The sequence below is a fragment of the Musa acuminata genome, chromosome BXJ1-6 (assembly GCF_036884655.1).
Source record: "Musa acuminata AAA Group cultivar baxijiao chromosome BXJ1-6, Cavendish_Baxijiao_AAA, whole genome shotgun sequence".
Classification (NCBI taxonomy): domain Eukaryota; kingdom Viridiplantae; phylum Streptophyta; class Magnoliopsida; order Zingiberales; family Musaceae; genus Musa; species Musa acuminata.
In genome coordinates this window covers 32,347,584-32,365,615 of record NC_088332.1, presented here as the reverse complement: position 1 = coordinate 32,365,615, position 18,032 = coordinate 32,347,584, and the positions used below count along the sequence as shown (strand labels likewise).

The 18,032-nt window shown below is 42.0% G+C and overlaps 1 long non-coding RNA gene across 1 annotated transcript; it reads right to left on the bottom strand.

Moving 5' to 3' along the window:
• Positions 1-322: 322 nt before the first annotated feature.
• LOC135676675 (uncharacterized) lies at positions 323-15,982 on the bottom strand. The gene is made up of 4 exons (XR_010514380.1): positions 14,328-15,982; positions 8,510-12,473; positions 2,587-6,550; positions 323-625 (listed from the first exon to the last, which is right to left on the bottom strand). It is a non-coding gene; the product is annotated as an uncharacterized LOC135676675 (long non-coding RNA).
• Positions 15,983-18,032: the final 2,050 nt, after the last annotated feature.

Genomic DNA, 18,032 nt, shown 5'->3' with positions numbered 1-18,032 from the left:
GGACTGTACCATATCTAATAGCGTATGATTCCTCCTTCCAGAGACATCATTGAGCTGAGGTGTATAAGGAGGTATCCATTGGGATAATATCCCATGGTCTTTGAGGAACTGAGTAAACTCTGTACTTAAGTACTCATCTGTCACGCCCCTCAAAATATCCATGATTTTTAAAATTTTTCATCACAGACCAATCCAGGATCCAAACTAACGTTTGAGGACACTGAAAAACATTCTATTCATATTCAAATCCATAAAACCTGTGCAGTTTATAATCATATATCACATCACTCAATAATTCACATTTATGGCAACCCAAGCCAACTTGACAAACATGAACAATATTTATAAATCCACAAGCTAAATAATTTATACAATCAGAACTCCAACTATCCACCACAAGTTCATATCATTATAAATTAGGCTTAACATTCAGAAATTCCAAATAAGAGAGATCTCCTAACACTTTGACACAGTATATCCATTTCGGTTCATCGACAACATTTCATTACATACAAAACATACTTATACAACAATATCGTAATAACCAACCAGACTTGCCCATCATTCTGAATAGCTATCCACTGCCTCAGCCCAAATCAAACATCTCGAAGAGTAACAAGCTGACCTGAAAGATTTATATAACAACGGAGTGAGCCAAAAACGGCTCAGCAAGTGACAAAGCATATTCAGAACAAAAGGAACGGATTCAAACGAGTAAGGTATCATAATGTAAGGCAGAATACAAGAATTCTTAAGGATACCATCTCAATAGATACCAAATCATACGTATCATGTCATTCATAACATATTTGATCCATAACGAATGGAGCATAGAGTAATTGAAGCATATCAATGGCAGATAGGACATTTCAGAACATATCAGTTCATAGCAAATGGAGCACAGAGTAATTTGGAGCATATCAATGGTAGATAGGACATTTCAGAACATATCAGTTCATAGCAAATGGAGCACAGAGTAATTGGAGCATATCAATGGCATATGAAATGTTCCGGAGCATATCAACGGCATATGGAACATTTCGAAGCATATCATCAGTGAATGAAGCATTTCAGAGCATATCGAAAACAAATATCGTACAGAAGCTCAAACGTCGTCTTTGACGTTGCAAACATATCAATTTTATCCAAAGCATGTACAGAAACACATAACCAAAGCTCTGGATATCATATCAAACATACAGAAGGTGTAGTGGGATCTCAGTCAGAATGTGATTCATCCATTTCTGAATGACCACCTGACAAAAGTCTCCCACGTCTGGGAGCTCCATCCACCCACGTCTAGGTGAAGTCAAAGGGGCCGGCAGAGCATCGCAGGCTCTAAGCAATATCCCACAAAGCGGGACCCCACAAAGCGGGCAAATAAGCGCATACCAGAATATCCCACAAAGCGGGACCCCATAAAGCGGGCAAATCAGCGCATACCCTTTACCATTTCTGGCAAAGGTCCAGACAATCCCACAAACACCAGAGTACAAAAGGGCAGTACGAACAATAAATAGCATATATCGGAAGCACACGCGGAACAACAAACGTACATGTGCCTTTACGAGTCAAATATGATGCAAGGAACAAATCTCTCACAAATGTATTCAGATTTGGAAACGAAATGAAAGCAAGAGCATTCAAGGATTCCAAACAATCATATATAGCTCAATTCAAATAAGAAGGTTAGATAAATTCAATGTCAAAATGAATGAACTGGAATAGGCACATATCGGGAGCAAATGCGGAACAATGGAATATACATGTGCCTATATGGGTCAATACGATATAGCATAAACGTTCCACAATGGTTTTCAAGAATGCAATAATTTTAAGGACAAGAGTATACAAGAACTCAAAGCAGTAATATAAAGCTCAATTGAATAAGAAAGCTAAAGGATATCAACTTCCAAAGGAATGAAACCAGAATATGAGAAATCGACCAAAGCTCGATTTCTGGCAGAATGCAAGAGGCACATTGAACAAATGATTCAAACTATCAATCGTGCTCCAATTTACTCAGATATAATCATTGGATAATACTTTCAGATAAGACAGGCTTCATAGGAATTGAACTGTCCAACAGAGAGAGAGTTACAAATAATTTGGTAAGCAAGTGTCGTAGAACAAAATCTCTGTTGGCAGAATTCATAATGTCAGATTCAACAGATAACTGGGCAGGTGTTTGGATTCCAAATCTTTCAATCCATACATCAAAGAAAGGTCTACGAGTCTAGTTTCCAATGAAATCAGTTTTGAACAAATCAGAGTTTCCAACAAAGACTTATAGGCAGCTCGGTATCAAAAGGTCAGAATCTCAAAAGTTGCACAGATTCGAATCGTTACGTTTAAACAGGAGATATATCAAATGCAAGGCTAGAACAATTCAAAGTTCCTCATATTCAAAGCAAATGTAGAGATAAAATTGCAGTGAGGAACGATCAGGATACTTGCAATAGGAAAGATTAGAACAATTACAGGCGGAACGATCGGGAAACTTGTAATAAGAAAAGTTAGAGCAATTATAGGAGAAACGATCAGGGAACTTGCAATAGAAAGGATCGAAACAAGTGGGAAACTTGCCTTTCAAAGATTTCGATCCGAAGATCCAAAGAAGGTGCCAGCCCAAATCCTTCTACTTTTCCTCCGTGTCCTCTCTCTGTTTCGTTTTGTGCTCCCGTTTTCTTCCTTTCTTCGCAACTACACCACGTGTCGAACATCGAGGCACAGTCACCTGCTCTCTCTTACTCTCATTCCTTCTTTTTCTTTCCCAAACGCAGCTGCCACAGCCGCCGCCGCTGCCACAATCGCAACTACGGTCACAACCGCAGCCCCCTTCCACTGCACTATTTCCTTCTTCCCTTCTCTCGTTCCTACTCTTTCTCTTTCCCAAAAGCAGCTACTGCAGCTACTGCAGCCACCACCACTGCCGCAGCTACCGCAGCCAACGTCGCAGCCGCAGCCGGAGTCGCAGCCACGGCCGCAGCCACCACACTCGCAGCCTCTTCTTCCTCCCCTGCTCTATTTCCTCCTCCTCTTCCAGCTGCAGCTGCCACTGCCGCAGCTGCCACCCCTTCTCCTCTTCCTCTCTTCTTCCTCTCCTTCCCTTTCTCTTCTTCTTCCTTTCCTTCTCTTCTTTCCCAGCCACAGCTGCAGCTGCCATCGCCGCAGCCGCAGCCCCTTCTCCTCTTCCTCTCTTCTTCCTCTCCTTCCCTTTCTCTTCTTCTTCCTTTCCTTTTTCTCTTCCTCTTTCCCTGCCACAGCTGCAGCTGCCACAACCGCAGCCGCAGCTACCTCTTTCCCTTCTCCTCTTCCTTCTCCTTCCTTTCTTCTTCTTCTCTCCCCGCTGCAACTGCTGCAGTCGCGGCCGCAGCCACGGCCGCAACCTCTCCCTCCTCCCCTGCTCATCTTCCTCTTCTTCTTCTCTTCCAGCTGCAGCTGCCATCGCCGCAGCTGCAGCCCCCTTCTTCTCCCCGACGAACAGCACCTCCTTTCCTCTGTTTCCTCCTGCAGGAAACAGAGGTGCCGCCTCTTCACCCGCTTCTACTTCTTCTCTTCTTCCTCACCATCTCTTCCTCTCCTTCTCTTCCAACTGCAGCTGCCACCGCCGCAGCCGCAGCTCCTCCTTTCCCTTCTCTTCTTCCTCTCCTTCCTTTCTTCTTCTTCTCTTCTTCTCCTTCCTCCCCTTCTTCTCCCCGACGTCACACACACCCTCTCCTCTGTTTCCTCTGCAGGAAACAGAGGTATCACAACCTCTTCTCCTGCTTCCTCTTCCTCTTCTCTTCCTTCTTCTTCTTCTTCTCCTCTTCGAACGCCCCACCTCTCCTCTGTTTCCACCTGCAGGAAACAGAGGTGCTGCAGCCCTAGCTGCTGCCACCTCTCGCTCCTCTCCCTCTTCCCTCTCTTTTCCCTCTTCTTCTCCTTCTTTTCTTCTCCTCTTCCCCTTTCCTCCCCAACCCCACACACCTCCTCGCTGCATACTTGCCGCAGCTATCATCCTCTCTTCTTCTTCTTCTTCTTCTTCTTCTCTTCTCCCTCTTCTTCCTCTCTTCTTCTCCCCACGCCCCACAGCTTCTCGCTGCAGCCCTCGCTGCAGCCACCTCCTCTTCTTCTTCTTCTTCATCTTCTTCTCTTCTCCCTCTTCTTCCTCTCTTCTTCCTCCTCTCTTCTTTTCCCTCTTCTTCTTCTTTTCTTCAACCACTCTCCTTCTTCTCCTCACGCCCCACCGCTCTCTCTGTTTCTGGAAAGAAACAGAGTGCGTGGGAGGCGGTGGGATAATACCGAATTTCGGTTTTTCCTTTTTTTTTTTTTTTTTTGCAACTTAGTAGTTTAGTCCTTGTAATTTCTATATTTACATATAGGTCCCCCAATTTACATATAAATCCTTATTAATACATTTTTAAAAGTGGGGGATATTACACTCTCCCCCCCCTTAAAAGAAAATTTAGTCCTCTAAATTGGTCATAGCTCAATCGATGAAAAGATGAGGATTATGATTTCTTTATTTCCTCCTACTCTTAAATAATTTCATCAATTCAATACAATTACACAATTTTCCAAGAGTGACCGAAATATTCTCCTTCTTGATTCTCAATAGATGGTAAACCCGACCTCCAATCAATCTTTCAAAAATACTTGCGCACCTGTAATTAATCAAGCAAATCGTTACTTCAGAAAATACTCGTTTTTTATGATCACCTGATTCAACTATCCATAATCAATACAAAGCCTCCATGTTCCATCCATCTTTTTAACTAACACCAGAGCACCCCATGATAAAATATTAAGCCAAATAAAATCCTCATTTAATAATCCTTGTAGTTGTTTTTCTAATTCCACTTACTCAAATGATATCATTCTGCAGAGAGGCTTAGATATAGGGATTGTCCCAAGGACCAAATCAAAAGCAAAATCACATTTAGAGGTAATCCAGGCAAGTCATCCTGGGATACATTAGGCAAGGAGATAAATAATGTCCAATACTCTCAAAATAAAAGATCGGCTGATCAAATATGCAAAAAGTGATCATTTGTTATATACGAATCCATACTGGTATGATAGGAAGATAGCCAATCCATACCAAGTATAATATCAAAACTCCAAATCTCTAAGAGAATTAAATCAGCAAAAGTTCAAGTTCTCCAATAAGAATCAGACAAGAGGACCAGATTCAAGTTCGTTATCAAAGAATCTCCAATGATTGTACTTACATATATCACATAATACAGTGGTCTAGGTTGAATACCCAAGTGATAGGCAATATGTTACGAATCAAATCGTAGATAGAACCCATGTTCAAACAAATATTTGCATTCTTTCATAAACATACATAATACCTTCGACCACTAATTTAGAAGTCTTAGAATCATATTCAGTGATAGCATACACTCTGACATGGGCTGATGATTTAGGAGGCAGTGACTCTTTCTTCTTGTTCAAAGGGCAAACTTTTATTTTATGATCAAACTTTCCATAAGCAAAATAGGCTCTAGTCACGCACAAACATAAACTTGTTTCATAATTTAACTTGCAATTCACACCTGATTGAGTCTTTTGTGGTGACTTCCCATTTCAAATCCAAATGTCTTGACTCTCTTGTTGTTACTTACTGATTCATTTCCAATCATATTTTTATTGGTAAACTTGTTCTTGTCATTCTTGCCATTGATCTTCAGAAATTCTTTTCATTGTTGCCGTCAATAATAAGTCTTTACTTCCAATATAACGTGGCAAAAGAAATCTTTCGAGTATCAGAACAATTTTGTATATCAAATATCTTCTCCATTTGCATCATCCATTTTTCTACCACCAATGAAATTAGGTTCATCATGCTTCTGCTGCGCCACTCTGATTCAATATCCCCAATCAATCCTTTCATTCCCCTTAATTAATCAGAAACAAATGATATAGGAGGACCAAATGTCCTCATCATCCCAGATTCCTAAAATGCAGCAAAGAAAATTTCCACCAATCACTATAGTTCATTAGACCTCAATATATTTTGCACGTCAACATATCAAATATTTCAGTAATCCTCAAACAATGCTCTGATACCACCTCTGTCACGCCCCTCAAAATATCCATGATTTTTAAAATTTTTCATCACAGACCAATCCAGGATCCAAACTAACGTTTGAGGACACTGAAAAACATTCTATTCATATTCACATCCATAAAACCTGTGCAGTTTATAATCATATATCACATCACTCAATAATTCACATTTATGGCAACCCAAGCCAACTTGACAAACATGAACAATATTTATAAATCCACAAGCTAAATAATTTATACAATCAGAACTCCAACTATCCACCACAAGTTCATATCATTATAAATTAGGCTTAACATTCAGAAATTCCAAATAAGAGAGATCTCCTAACACTTTGACACAGTATATCCATTTCGGTTCATCGACAACATTTCATTACATACAAAACATACTTATACAACAATATCGTAATAACCAACCAGACTTGCCCATCATTCTGAATAGCTATCCACTGCCTCAGCCCAAATCAAACATCTCGAAGAGTAACAAGCTGACCTGAAAGATTTATATAACAACGGAGTGAGCCAAAAACGGCTCAGCAAGTGACAAAGCATATTCAAAACAAAAGGAACGGATTCAAACGAGCAAGGTATCATAATGTAAGGCAGAATACAAGAATTCTTAAGGATACCATCTCAATAGATACCAAATCATACGTATCATGTCATTCATAACATATTTGATCCATAACGAATGGAGCATAGAGTAATTGAAGCATATCAATGGCAGATAGGACATTTCAGAACATATCAGTTCATAGCAAATGGAGCACAGAGTAATTTGGAGCATATCAATGGTAGATAGGACATTTCAGAACATATCAGTTCATAGCAAATGGAGCACAGAGTAATTGGAGCATATCAATGGCATATGAAATGTTCCGGAGCATATCAACGGCATATGGAACATTTCGAAGCATATCATCAGTGAATGAAGCATTTCAGAGCATATCGAAAACAAATATCGTACAGAAGCTCAAACGTCGTCTTTGACGTTGCAAACATATCAATTTTATCCAAAGCATGTACAGAAACACATAACCAAAGCTCTGGATATCATATCAAACATACAGAAGGTGTAGTGGGATCTCAGTCAGAATGTGATTCATCCATTTCTGAATGACCACCTGACAAAAGTCTCCCACGTCTGGGAGCTCCATCCACCCACGTCTAGGTGAAGTCAAAGGGGCCGGCAGAGCATCGCAGGCTCTAAGCAATATCCCACAAAGCGGGACCCCACAAAGCGGGCAAATAAGCGCATACCAGAATATCCCACAAAGCGGGACCCCATAAAGCGGGCAAATCAGCGCATACCCTTTACTATTTCTGGCAAAGGTCCAGACAATCCCACAAACACCAGAGTACAAAAGGGCAGTACGAACAATAAATAGCATATATCGGAAGCACACGCGGAACAACAAACGTACATGTGCCTTTACGAGTCAAATATGATGCAAGGAACAAATCTCTCACAAATGTATTCAGATTTGGAAACGAAATGAAAGCAAGAGCATTCAAGGATTCCAAACAATCATATATAGCTCAATTCAAATAAGAAGGTTAGATAAATTCAATGTCAAAATGAATGAACTGGAATAGGCACATATCGGGAGCAAATGCGGAACAATGGAATATACATGTGCCTATATGGGTCAATACGATATAGCATAAACGTTCCACAATGGTTTTCAAGAATGCAATAATTTTAAGGACAAGAGTATACAAGAACTCAAAGCAGTAATATAAAGCTCAATTGAATAAGAAAGCTAAAGGATATCAACTTCCAAAGGAATGAAACCAGAATATGAGAAATCGACCAAAGCTCGATTTCTGGCAGAATGCAAGAGGCACATTGAACAAATGATTCAAACTATCAATCGTGCTCCAATTTACTCAGAAATAATTATTGGATAATACTTTCAGATAAGACAGGCTTCATAGGAATTGAACTGTCCAACAGAGAGAGTTACAAATAATTTGGTAAGCAAGTGTCGTAGAACAAAATCTCTGTTGGCAGAATTCATAATGTCAGATTCAACAGATAACTGGGCAGGTGTTTGGATTCCAAATCTTTCAATCCATACATCAAAGAAAGGTCTACGAGTCTAGTTTCCAATGAAATCAGTTTTGAACAAATCAGAGTTTCCAACAAAGACTTATAGGCAGCTCGGTATCAAAAGGTCAGAATCTCAAAAGTTGCACAGATTCGAATCGTTACGTTTAAACAGGAGATATATCAAATGCAAGGCTAGAACAATTCAAAGTTCCTCATATTCAAAGCAAATGTAGAGATAAAATTGCAGTGAGGAACGATCAGGATACTTGCAATAGGAAAGATTAGAACAATTACAGGCGGAACGATCGGGAAACTTGTAATAAGAAAAGTTAGAGCAATTATAGGAGAAACGATCAGGGAACTTGCAATAGAAAGGATCGAAACAAGTGGGAAACTTGCCTTTCAAAGATTTCGATCCGAAGATCCAAAGAAGGTGCCAGCCCAAATCCTTCTACTTTTCCTCCGTGTCCTCTCTCTGTTTCGTTTTGTGCTCCCGTTTTCTTCCTTTATTCGCAACTACACCACGTGTCGAACATCGAGGCACAGTCACCTGCTCTCTCTTACTCTCATTCCTTCTTTTTCTTTCCCAAACGCAGCTGCCACAGCCGCCGCCGCTGCCACAATCGCAACTGCGGTCACAACCGCAGCCCCCTTCCACTGCACTATTTCCTTCTTCCCTTCTCTCGTTCCTACTCTTTCTCTTTCCCAAAAGCAGCTACTGCAGCTACTGCAGCCACCACCACTGCCGCAGCTACCGCAGCCAACGTCGCAGCCGCAGCCGGAGTCGCAGCCACGGCCGCAGCCACCACACTCGCAGCCTCTTCTTCCTCCCCTGCTCTATTTCCTCCTCCTCTTCCAGCTGCAGCTGCCACTGCCGCAGCTGCCACCCCTTCTCCTCTTCCTCTCTTCTTCCTCTCCTTCCCTTTCTCTTCTTCTTCCTTTCCTTCTCTTCTTTCCCAGCCACAGCTGCAGCTGCCATCGCCGCAGCCGCAGCCCCTTCTCCTCTTCCTCTCTTCTTCCTCTCCTTCCCTTTCTCTTCTTCTTCCTTTCCTTTTTCTCTTCCTCTTTCCCTGCCACAGCTGCAGCTGCCACAACCGCAGCCGCAGCTACCTCTTTCCCTTCTCCTCTTCCTTCTCCTTCCTTTCTTCTTCTTCTCTCCCCGCTGCAACTGCTGCAGTCGCGGCCGCAGCCACGGCCGCAACCTCTCCCTCCTCCCCTGCTCATCTTCCTCTTCTTCTTCTCTTCCAGCTGCAGCTGCCATCGCCGCAGCTGCAGCCCCCTTCTTCTCCCCGACGAACAGCACCTCCTTTCCTCTGTTTCCTCCTGCAGGAAACAGAGGTGCCGCCTCTTCACCCGCTTCTACTTCTTCTCTTCTTCCTCACCATCTCTTCCTCTCCTTCTCTTCCAACTGCAGCTGCCACCGCCGCAGCCGCAGCTCCTCCTTTCCCTTCTCTTCTTCCTCTCCTTCCTTTCTTCTTCTTCTCTTCTTCTCCTTCCTCCCCTTCTTCTCCCCGACGTCACACACACCCTCTCCTCTGTTTCCTCTGCAGGAAACAGAGGTATCACAACCTCTTCTCCTGCTTCCTCTTCCTCTTCTCTTCCTTCTTCTTCTTCTTCTCCTCTTCGAACGCCCCACCTCTCCTCTGTTTCCACCTGCAGGAAACAGAGGTGCTGCAGCCCTAGCTGCTGCCACCTCTCGCTCCTCTCCCTCTTCCCTCTCTTTTCCCTCTTCTTCTCCTTCTTTTCTTCTCCTCTTCCCCTTTCCTCCCCAACCCCACACACCTCCTCGCTGCATACTTGCCGCAGCTATCATCCTCTCTTCTTCTTCTTCTTCTTCTTCTTCTCTTCTCCCTCTTCTTCCTCTCTTCTTCTCCCCACGCCCCACAGCTTCTCGCTGCAGCCCTCGCTGCAGCCACCTCCTCTTCTTCTTCTTCTTCATCTTCTTCTCTTCTCCCTCTTCTTCCTCTCTTCTTCCTCCTCTCTTCTTTTCCCTCTTCTTCTTCTTTTCTTCAACCACTCTCCTTCTTCTCCTCACGCCCCACCGCTCTCTCTGTTTCTGGAAAGAAACAGAGTGCGTGGGAGGCGGTGGGATAATACCGAATTTCGGTTTTTCCTTTTTTTTTTTTTTTTTTGCAACTTAGTAGTTTAGTCCTTGTAATTTCTATATTTACATATAGGTCCCCCAATTTACATATAAATCCTTATTAATACATTTTTAAAAGTGGGGGATATTACACTCTCCCCCCCCTTAAAAGAAAATTTAGTCCTCTAAATTGGTCATAGCTCAATCGATGAAAAGATGAGGATTATGATTTCTTTATTTCCTCCTACTCTTAAATAATTTCATCAATTCAATACAATTACACAATTTTCCAAGAGTGACCGAAATATTCTCCTTCTTGATTCTCAATAGATGGTAAACCCGACCTCCAATCAATCTTTCAAAAATACTTGCGCACCTGTAATTAATCAAGCAAATCGTTACTTCAGAAAATACTCGTTTTTTATGATCACCTGATTCAACTATCCATAATCAATACAAAGCCTCCATGTTCCATCCATCTTTTTAACTAACACCAGAGCACCCCATGATAAAATATTAAGCCAAATAAAATCCTCATTTAATAATCCTTGTAGTTGTTTTTCTAATTCCACTTACTCAAATGATATCATTCTGCAGAGAGGCTTAGATATAGGGATTGTCCCAAGGACCAAATCAAAAGCAAAATCACATTTAGAGGTAATCCAGGCAAGTCATCCTGGGATACATTAGGCAAGGAGATAAATAATGTCCAATACTCTCAAAATAAAAGATCGGCTGATCAAATATGCAAAAAGTGATCATTTGTTATATACGAATCCATACTGGTATGATAGGAAGATAGCCAATCCATACCAAGTATAATATCAAAACTCCAAATCTCTAAGAGAATTAAATCAGCAAAAGTTCAAGTTCTCCAATAAGAATCAGACAAGAGGACCAGATTCAAGTTCGTTATCAAAGAATCTCCAATGATTGTACTTACATATATCACATAATACAGTGGTCTAGGTTGAATACCCAAGTGATAGGCAATATGTTACGAATCAAATCGTAGATAGAACCCATGTTCAAACAAATATTTGCATTCTTTCATAAACATACATAATACCTTCGACCACTAATTTAGAAGTCTTAGAATCATATTCAGTGATAGCATACACTCTGACATGGGCTGATGATTTAGGAGGCAGTGACTCTTTCTTCTTGTTCAAAGGGCAAACTTTTATTTTATGATCAAACTTTCCATAAGCTAAATAGGCTCTAGTCACGCACAAACATAAACTTGTTTCATAATTTAACTTGCAATTCACACCTGATTGAGTCTTTTGTGGTGACTTCCCATTTCAAATCCAAATGTCTTGACTCTCTTGTTGTTACTTACTGATTCATTTCCAATCATATTTTTATTGGTAAACTTGTTCTTGTCATTCTTGCCATTGATCTTCAGAAATTCTTTTCATTGTTGCCGTCAATAATAAGTCTTTACTTCCAATATAACGTGGCAAAAGAAATCTTTCGAGTATCAGAACAATTTTGTATATCAAATATCTTCTCCATTTGCATCATCCATTTTTCTACCACCAATGAAATTAGGTTCATCATGCTTCTGCTGCGCCACTCTGATTCAATATCCCCAATCAATCCTTTCATTCCCCTTAATTAATCAGAAACAAATGATATAGGAGGACCAAATGTCCTCATCATCCCAGATTCCTAAAATGCAGCAAAGAAAATTTCCACCAATCACTATAGTTCATTAGACCTCAATATATTTTGCACGTCAACATATCAAATATTTCAGTAATCCTCAAACAATGCTCTGATACCACCTCTATCACGCCCCTCAAAATATCCATGATTTTTAAAATTTTTCATCACAGACCAATCCAGGATCCAAACTAACGTTTGAGGACACTGAAAAACATTCTATTCATATTCACATCCATAAAACCTGTGCAGTTTATAATCATATATCACATCACTCAATAATTCACATTTATGGCAACCCAAGCCAACTTGACAAACATGAACAATATTTATAAATCCACAAGCTAAATAATTTATACAATCAGAACTCCAACTATCCACCACAAGTTCATATCATTATAAATTAGGCTTAACATTCAGAAATTCCAAATAAGAGAGATCTCCTAACACTTTGACACAGTATATCCATTTCGGTTCATCGACAACATTTCATTACATACAAAACATACTTATACAACAATATCGTAATAACCAACCAGACTTGCCCATCATTCTGAATAGCTATCCACTGCCTCAGCCCAAATCAAACATCTCGAAGAGTAACAAGCTGACCTGAAAGATTTATATAACAACGGAGTGAGCCAAAAACGGCTCAGCAAGTGACAAAGCATATTCAAAACAAAAGGAACGGATTCAAACGAGTAAGGTATCATAATGTAAGGCAGAATACAAGAATTCTTAAGGATACCATCTCAATAGATACCAAATCATACGTATCATGTCATTCATAACATATTTGATCCATAACGAATGGAGCATAGAGTAATTGAAGCATATCAATGGCAGATAGGACATTTCAGAACATATCAGTTCATAGCAAATGGAGCACAGAGTAATTTGGAGCATATCAATGGTAGATAGGACATTTCAGAACATATCAGTTCATAGCAAATGGAGCACAGAGTAATTGGAGCATATCAATGGCATATGAAATGTTCCGGAGCATATCAACGGCATATGGAACATTTCGAAGCATATCATCAGTGAATGAAGCATTTCAGAGCATATCGAAAACAAATATCGTACAGAAGCTCAAACGTCGTCTTTGACGTTGCAAACATATCAATCTTATCCAAAGCATGTACAGAAACACATAACCAAAGCTCTGGATATCATATTAAACATACAGAAGGTGTAGTGGGATCTCAGTCAGAATGTGATTCATCCATTTCTGAATGACCACCTGACAAAAGTCTCCCACGTCTGGGAGCTCCATCCACCCACGTCTAGGTGAAGTCAAAGGGGCTGGCAGAGCATCGCAGGCTCTAAGCAATATCCCACAAAGCGGGACCCCACAAAGCGGGCAAATAAGTGCATACCAGAATATCCCACAAAGCGGGACCCCATAAAGCGGGCAAATCAACGCATACCCTTTACCATTTCTGGCAAAGGTCCAGACAATCCCACAAACACCAGAGTACAAAAGGGCAGTACGAACAATAAATAGCATATATCGGAAGCACACGCGGAACAACAAACGTACATGTGCCTTTACGAGTCAAATATGATGCAAGGAACAAATCTCTCACAAATGTATTCAGATTTGGAAACGAAATGAAAGCAAGAGCATTCAAGGATTCCAAACAATCATATATAGCTCAATTCAAATAAGAAGGTTAGATAAATTCAACAATGGTTTTCAAGAATGCAATAATTTTAAGGACAAGAGTATACAAGAACTCAAAGCAGTAATATAAAGCTCAATTGAATAAGAAAGCTAAAGGATATCAACTTCCAAAGGAATGAAACCAGAATATGAGAAATCGACCAAAACTCGATTTCTGGCAGAATGCAAGAGGCACATTGAACAAATGATTCAAACTATCAATCGTGCTCCAATTTACTTAGAAATAATCATTGGATAATACTTTCAGATAAGACAGGCTTCATAGGAATTGAACTGTCCAACAGAGAGAGTTACAAATAATTTGGTAAGCAAGTGTCGTAGAACAAAATCTCTGTTGGCAGAATTCATAATGTCAGATTCAACAGATAACTGGGCAGGTGTTTGGATTCCAAATCTTTCAATCCATACATCAAAGAAAGGTCTACGAGTCTAGTTTCCAATGAAATCAGTTTTGAACAAATCAGAGTTTCCAACAAAGACTTATAGGCAGCTCGGTATCAAAAGGTCAGAATCTCAAAAGTTGCACAGATTCGAATCGTTACGTTTAAACAGGAGATATATCAAATGCAAGGCTAGAACAATTCAAAGTTCCTCATATTCAAAGCAAATGTAGAGATAAAATTGCAGTGAGGAACGATCAGGATACTTGCAATAGGAAAGATTAGAACAATTACAGGCGGAACGATCGGGAAACTTGTAATAAGAAAAGTTAGAGCAATTATAGGAGAAACGATCAGGGAACTTGCAATAGAAAGGATCGAAACAAGTGGGAAACTTGCCTTTCAAAGATTTCGATCCGAAGATCCAAAGAAGGTGCCAGCCCAAATCCTTCTACTTTTCCTCCGTGTCCTCTCTCTGTTTCGTTTTGTGCTCCCGTTTTCTTCCTTTCTTCGCAACTACACCACGTGTCGAACATCGAGGCACAGTCACCTGCTCTCTCTTACTCTCATTCCTTCTTTTTCTTTCCCAAACGCAGCTGCCACAGCCGCCGCCGCTGCCACAATCGCAACTGCGGTCACAACCGCAGCCCCCTTCCACTGCACTATTTCCTTCTTCCCTTCTCTCGTTCGTACTCTTTCTCTTTCCCAAAAGCAGCTACTGCAGCTACTGCAGCCACCACCACTGCCGCAGCTACCGCAGCCAACGTCGCAGCCGCTGCCGGAGTCGCAGCCACGGCCGCAGCCACCACACTCGCAGCCTCTTCTTCCTCCCCTGCTCTATTTCCTCCTCCTCTTCCAGCTGCAGCTGCCACTGCCGCAGCTGCCACCCCTTCTCCTCTTCCTCTCTTCTTCCTCTCCTTCCCTTTCTCTTCTTCTTCCTTTCCTTCTCTTCTTTCCCAGCCACAGCTGCAGCTGCCATCGCCGCAGCCGCAGCCCCTTCTCCTCTTCCTCTCTTCTTCCTCTCCTTCCCTTTCTCTTCTTCTTCCTTTCCTTTTTCTCTTCCTCTTTCCCTGCCACAGCTGCAGCTGCCACAACCGCAGCCGCAGCTACCTCTTTCCCTTCTCCTCTTCCTTCTCCTTCCTTTCTTCTTCTTCTCTCCCCGCTGCAACTGCTGCAGTCGCGGCCGCAGCCACGGCCGCAACCTCTCCCTCCTCCCCTGCTCATCTTCCTCTTCTTCTTCTCTTCCAGCTGCAGCTGCCATCGCCGCAGCTGCAGCCCCCTTCTTCTCCCCGACGAACAGCACCTCCTTTCCTCTGTTTCCTCCTGCAGGAAACAGAGGTGCCGCCTCTTCACCCGCTTCTACTTCTTCTCTTCTTCCTCACCATCTCTTCCTCTCCTTCTCTTCCAGCTGCAGCTGCCACCGCCGCAGCCGCAGCTCCTCCTTTCCCTTCTCTTCTTCCTCTCCTTCCTTTCTTCTTCTTCTCTTCTTCTCCTTCCTCCCCTTCTTCTCCCCGACGTCACACACACCCTCTCCTCTGTTTCCTCTGCAGGAAACAGAGGTATCACAACCTCTTCTCCTGCTTCCTCTTCCTCTTCTCTTCCTTCTTCTTCTTCTTCTCCTCTTCGAACGCCCCACCTCTCCTCTGTTTCCACCTGCAGGAAACAGAGGTGCTGCAGCCCTAGCTGCTGCCACCTCTCGCTCCTCTCCCTCTTCCCTCTCTTTTCCCTCTTCTTCTCCTTCTTTTCTTCTCCTCTTCCCCTTTCCTCCCCAACCCCACACACCTCCTCGCTGCAGCCTTGCCGCAGCTATCATCCTCTCTTCTTCTTCTTCTTCTTCTTCTTCTCTTCTCCCTCTTCTTCCTCTCTTCTTCTCCCCACGCCCCACAGCTTCTCGCTGCAGCCCTCGCTGCAGCCACCTCCTCTTCTTCTTCTTCTTCATCTTCTTCTCTTCTCCCTCTTCTTCCTCTCTTCTTCCTCCTCTCTTCTTTTCCCTCTTCTTCTTCTTTTCTTCAACCACTCTCCTTCTTCTCCTCACGCCCGCGTGGGAGGCGGTGGGATAATACCGAATTTCGGTTTTTCCTTTTTTTTTTTTTTTTTTTGCAACTTAGCAGTTTAGTCCTTGTAATTTCTATATTTACATATAGGTCCCCCAATTTACATATAAATCCTTATTAATACATTTTTAAAAGTGGGGGATATTACATCATCTCCTCGATCTGATCGAAGAGCTTTGATACTCTTTCCAGTCTGGTTCTCCACCTCATTCTTATACTCTTTGAATTTCTCAAAAGCCTCGGACTTGTACTTCATTAAGTACATATATCCATACATTGAGAAATCATTAGTAAAGGTAATGAAGTAGGAGTAACCACCAATGGCATGAGTTGACATGGGTCCACAAACATCACTATGTATGAGTTCCAACAGCTTAGTGGCTCTCTCTCCAGTTCCACTAAATGGAGAGTTAGTCCGTTTTCCACGAAGGCAAGGCTCGCAAGTTACATATGACACATAGTCAAATGGATCTAGATATCCATCATTTAGCAACTTTTGAATCATTCCCTCATGGATATGACCTAGCCTACAATGCCATAGGTATACACTGTTCACCTCCTCTCATTTCCTCTTAGACACTTACACTCATGATATGTGGAGTAGTGTCTTGCATAAACAAACCTTTATGCAATATTCCTCTCGTCAATCTCCCCTCGGCTTTGCTAGAATTTACAATAAATTGTAGATGTGATAAGCAATACTGGTATCCAATACCAATGCACTATCATAAAAATCTAACAATTGGAGATTGATCATGAATGTACCTGAAGCTTCTCCAAGCTTCTATTTCGCCCTTTTTGCAAGGTACTCTTTGCAGTTCCTCTTCCAGTGCCCATCTATACCACAGTGGAAGCACTGGCCTTTGTCCTTTGCTGGGTCTTTCTTAGCAACCTTTGCTTTACCTGGTTTTCCCTTGCCCTTTCCCTTCTTAAGGGACCTTTCTGCTTTCCTTTTCTTTTTGGTCTCACCAGTGTAGAGAACTGGCTTCTCTTTCTTAATAGTACTCTCTGCCTCCCTCAACATATTGAGAAGCTCTAGGAGAGTCACCTCAAGCTTGTTCATATTAAAATTCATTATGAACTATGAAAAGGAATATGGTATGGACTGAAGCACAATGTCCACACACAAGTTATCCTCTAGGACCATTCCTAGATCTGTGAGTTTCTCTATCCACTCAATCATCTTTAGGACATGGTTCTGAACCGGTGACCCCTCAGTCATCCTAGCGCGGAAGAGGCTCTTAGATATCTCATATCGCTGAGTCCTTCCTTATTCCTCAAACAATTTACGGACATGTAGGAGAATGGATCTAGCATCCATCTTTTCATGTTGTCTTTGTAACTCAGGAGTCATAGAGCCCAACATATAGCACTGAGCAAGAGTGGAGTCATCAATGTACTTCACGTAGCGAGCGATCTCATCCTCGTTTGCCCCTTCTTCGGGCGTAGGCATCACCGTATCAAGGACGTACACGATTTTCTCCACTATGAGAACAATTCTCAAGTTATGGAGCCAATCCGTATAATTTGGACCAGTGAGGCAGTTGAGATCAAGTATGCCACGTAAGGGATTTGAAAGTGACATTTTTTGAAAATAAAGATGTAGCAGAAATGAATAACATGCAGATTTTGCAAGAAATAAACTATCAAGATATGAACTTCTATCTTAATATGCTCCCACTATTTTACTAACGAGTCACGCGACATCCTCAACACGTGAAACGGAAGTCTCCGCTAGACTTCTAGTAGGGATCAGGATCCAATCAGCGCCTTAGTGTAACCTCGATGGACTCGACTAATCACACTAAGCCTAAAAGGTAGGCAACTCTTGCCGATCACAACTCCTTGTGATTCCCGTCCTGTTCGACCTCCGAATCACCATGGCCTTGAGGGACTCGACCAACCATGATGCTCGGTTAAGTCAACACCTTCGTTACAAGATGAGTCTGATTTGATGATATACCCTCGAGGGACTCAACCAAGTATACTATGCCCTCAGGTCACCGATGACATCTCTATGTCGTAAGCAAGATAGCGAATCGCGATATAG